This window comes from Durio zibethinus, chromosome 28, assembly GCF_047325235.1.
Source record: "Durio zibethinus cultivar Kanyao isolate XHJ-2024 chromosome 28, ASM4732523v1, whole genome shotgun sequence".
In the NCBI taxonomy this organism is placed as follows: domain Eukaryota; kingdom Viridiplantae; phylum Streptophyta; class Magnoliopsida; order Malvales; family Malvaceae; genus Durio; species Durio zibethinus.
Genome location: NC_143189.1, coordinates 4263433 through 4276113, shown reverse-complemented (window position 1 = coordinate 4276113; position 12681 = coordinate 4263433). Strand labels below are relative to the sequence as shown.

General features: G+C 27.4%; 1 pseudogene; it reads right to left on the bottom strand.

Moving 5' to 3' along the window:
* Positions 1 to 9255: 9255 nt before the first annotated feature.
* On the bottom strand, positions 9256 to 12681 carry LOC111281103 (pectinesterase 3-like; annotated as a pseudogene).

Genomic DNA, 12681 nt, shown 5'->3' with positions numbered 1-12681 from the left:
ATTTGTTGCATGCTTAAATCTTTCATCACCTTAAAAGTTTTCATTTTCAGTCTCTATTTCTCTTTAAGATCATCAAAATCAGGAACCTCCATTGGATCATACCCCTTTGCCCCAAAGGTAGGATTAATGTAGCTATGAAATGGTACTTCAAGATATGCCCCAGAAAATGGCACCCGTGGGGCTTGTGTATTTTAAAAAGATTGGCCTTGATTTAGGCCAAACCTGGAGGGGTGTAGAAGATCCATAATATCCTGTTTTTCATTTAAATTGGGGGTCTCTTTTACTATTTTACCTTTATCTAATTTCTCTAGCATCTCTATCATTTTTATTAACTCCTCTTTTATCTCTTCTTGGGCTTTTTCGATCTTATCCATATGAGTACTTTATTCCTATTCCATTTGCTTTGCTCACGATTGAGTATTATATGGGTGACGTGCAAGTTGGCTTGAATTTATAAATGGTCGAGCTATCTTTAAACCTTTCATTACCATAAATTAAGATGCTTGCAATACTACATACTCATGTCATGAAAGAAAGACTATAAAAATAATCTTAATATGATTTCAAGTTAACACATACGAAATGATGCTTAAAATATATGCAGCCTAATGTTATCTTGTTTTAAATGAAAAAAATAGATAAAAGAAAAAAAATCAACTAACATGCATCTTATCATGACAATTCATACAACATAACAACAATAGTTAATTTTCATTTAAGAAAAATCAATCATTGTAAAAATTGTAACTTAGCTATTGGATTTTTCTACGGAAGGAGAATGTAAGGCTTTAACTACAGGTTAGCTTCCTTATGCTCACTATATGTGGCTTAAGGTTGATAGTCTAAAGGTTCTCAAATTGCTCCTTACATTATTGTCTATCATAGACTAGTAAGCACCACAATCCTCGCTTTTTATAGGCTACAAGTAAAAAAAGTTTAATTTGAGTATGAGTATTTCGTTAGCCATTATGAAGGCATTAAAACCTCACAAAAGCATAGGTACTTTACTCTTTCCTCGAAGGATAGAGCTTAGGTATAGAGCTTATGTTATGCACATGTATATGAATGACATAGTTAGCAACATAAATAAATAAAATGAACGAAAAAGAAAAAAAAAATCCTTTCAACGAATTCAATTTTATTAGGTATTTTGGATAACACGAATTCATTTGTTAGCCTGACTCTTGACTTATCCCTAGTAAAGTCGTCAAACTATTATAATATCTAGATCCGTGGACCTATTACTAGACATTGACTTGAGTTGTTACCACTAATCTTTTTATTTATGTGCGATTGGCTACCTAACTGAATCTATCCCTTTTAAAAAAAAAATCTTAAGTTTGACTTAGGTATCTTTAAAAGGTAGATTCAATGTCTGCGAAACCAGAACTAAGTCTGAAAGTACAGTTACATGTAAGAAAAGTTATAGCACCCCTACAATGCTCATTAAAAGATGATACTAGCTCGATTTCATGTCACCCATTAAGTCTTAAAAACTTTACCAAATAATTAATTATTAAAAATTATTCTTAATTAACTCTAATACTTTTGACAAAAAATTTAAAAAATTTCTTTACCTCAAAAGTATACAAGAAAACTATTGTTTCTTTTACAGAGGCTCAATCGTTAAATTGTTTAACATTAAAAATTTTTCAAAAAAAAAAAATCATGCTTCAACTTTTGATAGAGATCTTTTTTTTTTATTTATGTTGTTTTAAAAAAAAAAACTCATATTTTTATACAAGAAAAATTGATACTTTCAACTTTTTCTTAAAGCATTTTGATATTTTTATTTTCAAGAAATTTTGATATTTTCAATTTTTTCTTAAAAATTTTGTTTTTGAAAATTTTATTTTCAAGAAAAATTGATACTTTCAACTTTTCCTCAAAAATCCATTCTTGAAATCTTTATTTTTAAAGAAAATTAATATTTTCAACTTTTTCTCAAAAGTATTTTTTTTTAATTTTTATCTTAAAAAAATAATTAAAAAATTAAAGAACGCTTACTTAAATAAATAAATAATTCCAATTTAATTAATTAATTAATAAACAAAAAAAATAATAATAAATAAATAGATAAAAATAAAAGCTTGATGCGGCTCGACTTGGCTGGAATGGGTGCGGCTCTAGAAATAAGAACGGCTGAAGCGACTTGGTGTGTGGTTTGGCTTGACAGCTCAGTAGGGAGGAACAAAATGGGTTGGCGAGTCAATGCACGACGGGTTAGGTCAGATCAAATTTCGAGCGACGCGTAAATCCTACCCACTTTTTAACTCTTCAAAATGGTGTCATTTCACGTTGGTATAAAAGTAAGAATTCACCTTTTTCTTCAGATGTCTCCTTCGCCCTTTCTCTCTTTTCTTCTGTTTCTCTCTCTAGGCGATTTTTGATCATCTTTGCTTTTGAATGTCATCGGAGATTACACTTTCTAGAAATGAATTCCTCATGAACCTTCTACTGAAAAAAATTTTGATTCTGATTACTCTTTTTTTCTCCTTCCTTTATCTGTAAGTTTTTGTGATTGTTGGCTCTTATATAGGCCTTTATTCACCAGATTACACGAGGATTTGAAAATCAAAATCCTCTATCTTGTCATCTGTTCATCTCTGTTTAAAAAGAAAATCCTTTTTTATTGTAGTTTCAAAATTTAAACTCCTAATCTTAGTGTATTAATGGGATTAAAACTATGCTTTTACTTATTTTATTTTTTTATTAGCCTTATCCAAAGCTTACGGTTTAGAAAATGGGTGTCTACAGTTATAAATAATCAATTAAAGAATAATTTATTTTTTATGAGCGATTTGTAAATCTAATATAAGTTTTCACTGAGACCAACAATATATACTAATCTTAAAATGAGATAATACCCTATCACCTAAATTTTCAAAATCTAAAACAATGATCCCAACTAATATTAGCTAAAGAAGCAATTATCCTTGTAAATGATCACAAGGTTTTCTTATTAGTAAGACATTATATCTGTAAAAACTACAAGCCAAAAATATTGGTGTATCTTTCTATTAAATAAAAAAAAAGATACCTTGGGGTTGATAGTATTAACGAAAACTAGAAAAGCCATTGTTGACGAAAAAGAGGAAGAATGGGAATCAACAGTAGAAATAAAGGATAAGAAACGATGCAGGGATTAAGGAGAGAAGAGTTGGGCTGTTGAAAGTGTTAGTTTTAACGTGAACTTTCAAGGAGATTTCTAGCTCTACCAATCACAAATCTCTGCATCTTTGTTTAGATATATAGACACACTACATGAATAAAAAAAAATACAGATGCCAAAGAGATAAAAGGTTATGCTTTGGAAGTAGGTAGGGAGAGAGATTTTATGTTGTTGTTAGTTGGCTTTTTACCCACACTTTATTTTTTTTCGAAAGAATTGAAATTGCTTGAAAAGTTGTTGTCAGTTTATTTTTCGCTCATGGTTTAAGATTTTTGCAACTTCTTTAGACCCGAAATACCCCTAATCTTCGTACATATTTTTTTTTTTCTTTTCACTTGCCCACGGTTTGAGATTTGTGTTTTTTTGGATTTATTTTGTTTTGTAAAATTTAAAGTATTTTAGTATGATTTAAATTGTTCGAAAATAAATTTTCAAAAAATTTTAAAGATTTTTAAAAATGGATGTTTGAAAGTTTTTAAATGCTTTTGAAAAGAAAATTTTCAAAAATTTTTAAAATTTTTTTGAAGAGTTTTTTGAAAAAATTTTCAAAAATGAATATTCGAAAACCTTTAAAAATTTTCAAATCTAAAAATCTTTAATAGCTTCCGAAAATATATTTTTGAAAATTTTTAAAGGCTCAAAATCAGCTTGCCCAATCATCATAATCATCATATCCAAATCTTTATTATTGCAATTGTTTCTCTCAAGTTCACTTCCCATTTTAACAATATATAAGCTATTATAAATTTTGATTATGAATTTTGACAGATTTGTTGCTCTAAAAAAAAGAAAAGAAAAAAACTATGAATAGTTTAGGAACGAGAAAAAAAAAGAGAAGAAAAGAAGAAAGAAATGTGAAGGCTAAAAAAGTAACTGATGAATAGATATTTAAGTAATTTTATTAAAATTTAAATTTATAAAAAACATTTATGATATATTAAGTAATTTTTAAGTACAAATAGAATCCTTTAAACATCACCATAAGTTGACTCTTACCATAAAAGTTTTGACATTATCATAAGTTTTAATTCTTACCATAAGTTTTGACATTACCACATCCTTTATGACTTCAGCACACAGTGACAAATTATATCTAATCTGCAATGACAATTTTTAAGATTTTAGCTTATATCACACCATTACTTCAACAATAATTGGATGCTGATTGGATGTCTTTGGCTTATGTCACATCATTCATGAGTTCAAACTCTTCATGTTTTGTGCTACATGTTGGTAGCATAAGCATATAAGGTAGGAAGTTACCATTTCATTTTTACTAAATGGCATGATCCTTACCTTTGTGAATAAAAAAAAAAACAATATTCCTTGAATTTTCGGTGTGGGATACAAAAAATCGATGGAAATTCAATTAAATCAAACAACAGGAATTTCTATAGTAAGTTTAAAATTTTTTACTTTATCATAAAGTTATTGAATAATAACCATTAGATACAAAAAATTAATATAAACCATTAATTTTTTTAATTGTAAAAAAAATTAATTATCTATTAATCTAATTTTAATTAATTAACATCAAATATTATATATTAAATAAAACAAAAGAAATTTGTAATAGATAAAAACAATCAATTTAAAATTTCTAAAAAGGTGAACAAGATAATATAATATTTAAAAAATTTAATTGAAAATTGGTTGACGTAAAAAGATGAAAATTATCGTAAAATTAGTATCATTTGACATAAAATATATTAGAAGTATTGTAATATCTTAAAAAAGAATTGCGATAATTTTAAAAGTAATGAATGTAAAAATAAATGTAAAAAGATATTATTATAACGTAAATAATTAAGTTGACAATGTAAAAGAATTATTACCTTAAACCCAAAAAATAATTGTAAACCAATAAATAAATATTAACATAAAAAGGTGAGAATAATTATAAAATTTGTGTTATTTAACGAAAAATGAGTTAGAAATGTCATAACACCCTAACAAAAAGTTGTGATAGTTATAAACATAATGAAAATTAACAATAGGCAAAAAAAAAATATTATTGTAACAAAAATAATTAAATTGGTAAAACGAAAAAATTATTATTACAAATAAAAAATAATTTTAAACTAAAAATAAATTTAACGTAAAAAAGTAAGAATAATCGTAAAATTAGTATTATTTGATGTAAAATAGTTTCAAGTATCATTACATCTTAATAAAGCATTGTGATAATTCTAAAATAATGAAAAGTACCAACAAGTATAAAAAATATTATTAAAATGTAAATAATTTAATTAATAGTGTAAAAAAATTAGTATTATAAATAAAAAAAATCTTACACCAAAAAGTAGGCGTTAACATAAAAAGATAATCATAAAATTCATACTTTTTTTTACGTAAAATAGTTAGAAGTGTTGTAACACCATTAAAAAAAGTTATAATAATCTTAAATATAATGAAATGTAACAATATGTGTAAAAAGATATTATTATAATGTAAATAATTAAGTTAACAATATAAAAAATTTATTATTATAAATAAAAAACAATTCTAAACAAAAAAAATGTTAACGTAAAAAAGTAAGAGTAATTGTAAAATTAAAATCATTTAGCATAAAATGTGTTAGAAGTATCATAATATAAAAAAGTAAAAATAGTTGTAAAATTGGTGTTACTTGGCATAAATTATATTGAAATTGTCATATCTCCCTAACAAATAGTTGTAATAAATTTAAAAATAATAAAAAACAAGAACAAGTATAAAAATTTATTATTTTAACATAAATAATATTTTTGGCAATTAAAAAATTATTATTACAAATAATTAATAATTCTAAACCAAAAAAAAAAAAGTGTTAGTACAAAAAAAAATGAGAGTAATCGTAAAATTGATATTATTTAGCGCAAAATGGTTAGAAGTTTCATAACACCTTTAAGAAAAAAGTTGTAATATTTCTAAATGTAATGAAAGTTAACAATAAGCGTAAAATATATTATTAGAATATAAATATTTAAATTGGTAATATAAAAGAATTATTATTACCAATAAAAAATAATTTTAAATAAAAAGCTAAGAGTTAACGTAAAATGGTGAGAATAATTGTAAAATTAATATTATTTAACGTAAAATAATTAAAAGTATTGTTACACTTTAAGAAAAAATTTTAATAATTTTAAACATAATGAAAAGTAACAATAAATATAAAAAGATATTATTGAAATATAATAAATTAGTAATGTAAAAAAATTAGTACTATAAATAAAAAAATAATTCAATCATAAATAAGTATAAATAAAAAAAAAGTGTTAATGTAAAAATGTGTGGATAATCATAAAATTGGTATTAGCTGGTGTAAAATATATTGAAAATATCGTAATACCTTAAAAAAACTTGTGATAATTTTAAACATAATAAAAGGTAAAAATAAATGCAAAAAATTTTTATTGTAGCATAAATATAAGTTGACAATATAAAAAATTATTATTATAAATAAAAATAATTCTAAATAAAAAGTATGTATTAACATAAAAATGTGAAAATAATTAAAAAAATTAGAATCATTTAATATAAAATATATTACAATGTTGTAACAAAAAGGATAAGAATAGTTATAAAATTGGTGTCATTTGGTGTAAACTGGATTATAAGAGTCATATCAGCTTAACAAAAAGTTGTGATAATTTTAAATGTAATAAAAAGTATGAACAAGTATAAAAAAACATTACTGTAATATAAATAATGTATTTGACAACATAAAAAATATTATTACAAATAAATAATAATTCTAAACTAAAAAATAAATATTAATAAAAAATGTGAAATTAATCATAAAATTGATATCATTTGGAGTTAAATGGTTAGAAGTATTGTAACAACTTTAAAAAAAAGTTATAATAATCATAAATGTAATGAAAGGTAATAAGCATAAAAAGATATTAATATAATGTAAATAATTAAGTTGGTAATGTAAAAAAATTATTATTACAAATAAAAAATAATTTTAAACAAAAAATAAAAGTTAACATAAATGGTGAGAATAATCGTAAAATTAGTATTATTTTATGTAAAATGGTTAGAAGTATCATTACACCTTAACAAAAAAATTGTAATAATTTTATATATAATGAAAAGTAATAACAAACGTAAAAAGATATTATTGAAACATTAGTATTATATATAAAAATAATTCTAAATAAAAAAATAAGTGTTAAAGTAAAAAGATGAAAATAATAATAAAATTGGTATTATTTAACATAAAATATATTTAAAGTGTCATAATACTTAAAAAACTTGTGATAATTTTAAATATAATAAAATGTAAGAACAAGCGTAATAAATTTTATTGTAACGTAAATTATTAAATTGATAAAAAATTATTATTATAAATAAAAAATAATTCTATACCTAAAAATAAAAGTTAATATAAAAATATGAGAATAATCATAAAATTGATATAATTTAACGTAAAATTTATTAAAAGTATCATAATATAAAAATATGGGAATAATTGTAAAATTAGTATCATTTAGTGTAAAATAGGTTAGAACTATTATAATATCCTAAAGAATAGTTATGATAATTTTAAATGTAATGAAATATAAGAATAAGCATAAAAATTATTATTTTAATGTAAATGATTAAGTTGAGAACATAAAAGAATTATTATTATAAATAAAAAAATAATTCAATAAAAAGTAAGTGTTTGCATAAAATTGTAGAATCATCTTAAAATTTGTATCATGGGGCATGAGGTGTATTAGAAGTGTTGTAACACCTTAAGAAAAATTTGTGATAATTTTAAAGTAATAAAAGATAAAAATAAATGTAAAAATATATTATTGTAATGTAAATAATTAAATTAGTAACGTGTAAAATTATTATTATAAATAACAAGTAATTCCAAACCAAAAAATAAGTTTTATGTGAAAAAGTAAAAGTAAATGAAAATAATCATAAAATTAATATCATTTGATGTCGTAATACCTTAAAAAAGAGTTATGATAATTTTAAATAAAACCAAAAATAAAAATAAGTATAATAAAAAATTAAAGTAAATAGTTAACTTTACAACGTAAAAAAATTGATATTTTTAAATTAAAAGATTCAAAAAAAATTGTTAACATAAAAAGATGAAAATAATCATAAAATTCATATCATTAGATGTAAAATGAGTTTACAATATCTTATCCTCGAAAAAAAATTTTAATAATTCTAATTATAATGATAAAAAAGAATAAAAATATATTATTAAATATAATTAATTAAGTTAATTTTGTAAAATAAATTGATATTATAAAATTAAAAAATATATCATTTTTTATTTGTTAAATTATTAAATTAAATAAAATTATGTATATTTTTTTAATATTTACCTGTTAACCTTTTTTTTTATTATTATTTCAAAAACTATATTATTTTTACAACTTATCATGATATATCATGAAATATTATTTTATAATTTTAAAATAAGATCGATATATTACGATTTTACTATAGATGAATTCGCGGTGGAATAAAATGGTCTAAATTAAATGAATTGTCCAATTGACAAGTTTAAGGATGGTAAATCCACCCATAATTGATGGGTTCCGAACTTACACGACTATTTAGGATTGGGTATTTTTAATCAAGTTTTGGGTCGGGCAAATCGAGTACCAATAAAAAAATTTTGAAGTTGAATTTTAGGCAAACTCGCTTCAACTTGATCTGATATATATTTATAAAAAATTATTTTTAATTAATTATTTAAATATATATTTATATATTTTTTATATTTATATTTAAAAAATAATATCTTATTAATTTCGGATCAAATTAAATCGGATTGAGTACGATTGTATATAATATCGAATCGGATTAGATTCAAATATAAAATAATTTTAAAATGTCAAATTCTATCGGATTCAGATATTATAAATATAAAATTGGATCGAATTTAAAATGAATAAAAACTCGTCCAGATCTGAGCCGTTATCATCTCTATTGTTTTGTTAGAAAAAAATGTCAGAAAAATAAGTAATAGAGAGAGTGAATTCTACAAACAAATTTTAATGTCACGAAAAGAAAATTCATTATCTCAATTTTTTTTTTATCTTTGACCTTATTCAACCCTACCTTTGAACCTATTATCAGGTCATAAAGCTGGTTGATACGTGACTGTGGCATCAGGCAGCCAATCTTCGCCTTGTATGAACGTTTCCACCGTGAACTTCCCAGCTTCAACGTCTGAGAGAGTGGGCTACAACCTGCCCATTTCACTCTTTGATCCACGTTTGATCCAGGTCCACAGTTTTGATATTCGGCATAGAAAATTGAGCTAGGTGGGTCAACATTGGCAACCCATCCTATCCAGCCCACCGGGTCAAAGAATGCCCCAACGTTTGACTACATAACAACAGTAGTGGAGAATTCTTTCCAGGGCCTGCCAAGGTAGGTAGTAGCTGTAAGGTTGCCGAATACAGCAAGTGAACAGTTCTGAATAGAAAAGCCAGTGTTTTGGTAAGGGTCGTTTTTGCCTTGAGCCGTGATGGTATTTAACTGGTTACGCAAAGGTTGCCTTGGCTGGATGTTGCAGCTTTGGGAGACAACCGCTGCATTCCCAAAAATGAAGTCAATTGTGCCCAAAATGTCACCTTCTCGGTAAAACTGACGACTGGAATAGGCGTGGAGAGTATCCTGGTAGGCATCAAATGAGCAGCGGTAGAATACTGAGCGGTCGGAACCAGACCGCATAGCCACTGCTTGTTGCTTCGCAGCACCTGCTGAGTTGAGGAACCCTATGTCCTTTGCAATGAATCCTTTTCCTGTCACAGCTGGTAATTCACACAAGAATTATCAGTAATTGACAAAAGCACATAATTAGCTTTGTTTTAAGACACTTTCCCACCGAGTAGGCAAAAGCACATCATCATCGTGCAACATTTTCTCTAGAACTAGAAAGAGCCATATGGCAGAAACTGGGCAGAGTGTTGTGGGCAAAACGAAACAACGGTGCACAAAGCCAGCATACAAGTCACATGCTGCTGCACCGCAGTTTGCAGGAATGAATTTATTCCTTGTCTATAGGCCTATTTTACTCAACTACTCCTTCAAGCTCTGTCCATTTTGATATCTCTCTATTCGAAGTTCAAACTTTTCAAACTGGAAAGAGAAAGGAAATAGAGCATACGGAAAACTTGGCTTTAAATTGTTTTTCCAGGAATCTCCTAGGAAAATTGAAATCAAGCTCTTATAAGCCTGTTTTTCCATGTTTTCCATATTAGCGTCAATGATCAAACGCTTTTAAAACAACATAAGACTTTTCACCACATTTAGAAATGCCTTTCTTTAGGTTTCAGATCAGCTTTATTAAAAATTTTCTCGACAAACTTCCCATAATAAAACTATAAAAGCATTAAAATTGACCAATGCCCATCGGCATCATACAATTGATCAGTCTAGATCACCATGTAATGGATAAGGCTGGAGGGGAGCACTAAAGGACAAGTTTCCTTGGATACACCAAGACATAGACAATTTGTAATACTAATTTATTTAGTATGGTAGTATACCAGTTGAAGGCCTTTCAAATTGTTGGGAGGACTGGATCAATGGAGAGATACTTGTAAATCACAAACTAGACAGAACATGGTAGGGCAACCAACATCCAGGCTTTAGCTTTATTTGTTGATTGAAAATTTCAAAAGTAAGAAGGGCAACCAACATTAAATTGGATTAGCATAATTTCTTTTTTCGGTAAACGAGGCTGCCAAGATTTGAACTTAGTCATTGAAATTAAGAGTTCAACACTCTATTAATAGATCACACAACTGTTGGCAAATTAGCAGAATTTTAGTTAAGAGTAACACAAAAAATTCATATGGTTGCAAACAAGCACAATATGGTTTTCTTTATATTGTTCATAAAAGATGACACTGTGCTGTCTGAGGAACTCTATCACATGGTTTAAGCTTCGTTATGATTCTTGAAGTTTCACAAATCTAAAGGGCAAGGACAACATAAACAGTTTGAGGGTTTATTTTCTTTGTTTGGGACATCACAGTTTGAGAGCACTTCCTAATGAACATTAGATGCAGTAAGGGATTTCCTAATCAAATTATTCATATCATTAATGTCTTTCAAGGACCTTTTTTTTTTAATTAACAAATCTCCATTGCTGCTATGAATCTAAAACTGATATAAAGATGATACTAGAAAATAATATAACATGTTTAATTACGACAGAAAATTACTCACCGAAAGTAGCTGTAGCAAAGGTGGGAGTTCCATCAACAAAATTCAGGCTACCAGAAATTATAGTCTTATTTTTGCCATCCCCGTAAATCATCACATTCCACTTGTATCTATCCAGAATCACATTCTCAACATAGTTTCCTTCCTTCACATATATGACGAATCTCGATTCATTCTTCTTACCTACCAATTTCACCGCTTCGCTAATCGTCTTGAAATTTCCGGAACCATCTTGAGCCACAATAACATTTGGGGTAGGCTTGGACTCCTGCAACAACCTCCTTTCAGTGGGACTAACCCAAGCTGGAAACTCTGAATCTGCTTCCTGAAACCCAAACAACCTCCTATGAATCGGAATATTGCAATCAGTCAACAGACCCAAGATTTTAGCAACGATAGCCAAACTGTTGCTGGCATATTCACTGGAGTTCTGCATGGCAGTTTTCACTTCTTCCAGAAGTGTGGCGTTGAAGTCATTTGTGGTGCTCAACTCCTCCAAGGAGTCTAAACACGTTTCTTCGTCGGTTATGGTTGCACTTAAACAAGTCTTCAAGTCATTGATCTTGGATACTGACAACAGCTTTTCTCCTTCGCCAACTTCCAGGGAAGTTGCCGAATCATTCAGTTGATCCAACGCGTAGTCAAACAAAGTTCCACATACTTCTAAAGCAGATTTCACTAGGGCATTATGGTTTCAGCTTGTAGCTTGCTGGGATATTGGGATAACCTGGAGAGCTCGTCGATGGCTACTTTCAAAGACAGCTTAAAGAGGAGTTCTGGGTCAGTTGTGTTTGACGATGCAATGGAAGATATGCTGGAGAGGCAGGAAGCTGGGTACCGAGTCACACTGCAAACTGCTTTGAGTGAAGCTGCTGGAGTCAACTCAGTTGGTGGAGCACTGTTGGAAGACGATTTGCATCCCTTGTGTATCAGAGTCCCTGCATCTGCGCCAATGATGACTGTTAATAGCACGACAAAGGAGATGATAAGGATAATGAGACGCCTTCGTGTCTTTCGCTTGAAGGCTTGTTCTTCGAGATCATCAACTTTGCCATAGCCCTTGAATGACTTGATTGAATCCATAGCTCTTTCTCAAATTCCCTGCTGAACTTAATTTCTAGAATCTACTTTGCCTATGGGGTTCTATGGGATTAATATTTAGAGAAAAAGGTTAGGGGAGGAATGGTGAAGCTTCTATGGGGGAGTCCTTTTTATACAAAGAAAGGTAAAGCCTTGATGCAACTTGTTAACCTTTAAGCAGAATAAATATGCACAGGTTGACATAACTCGATGTGGGTATTTTTGGTTTTCATGGAACTGCG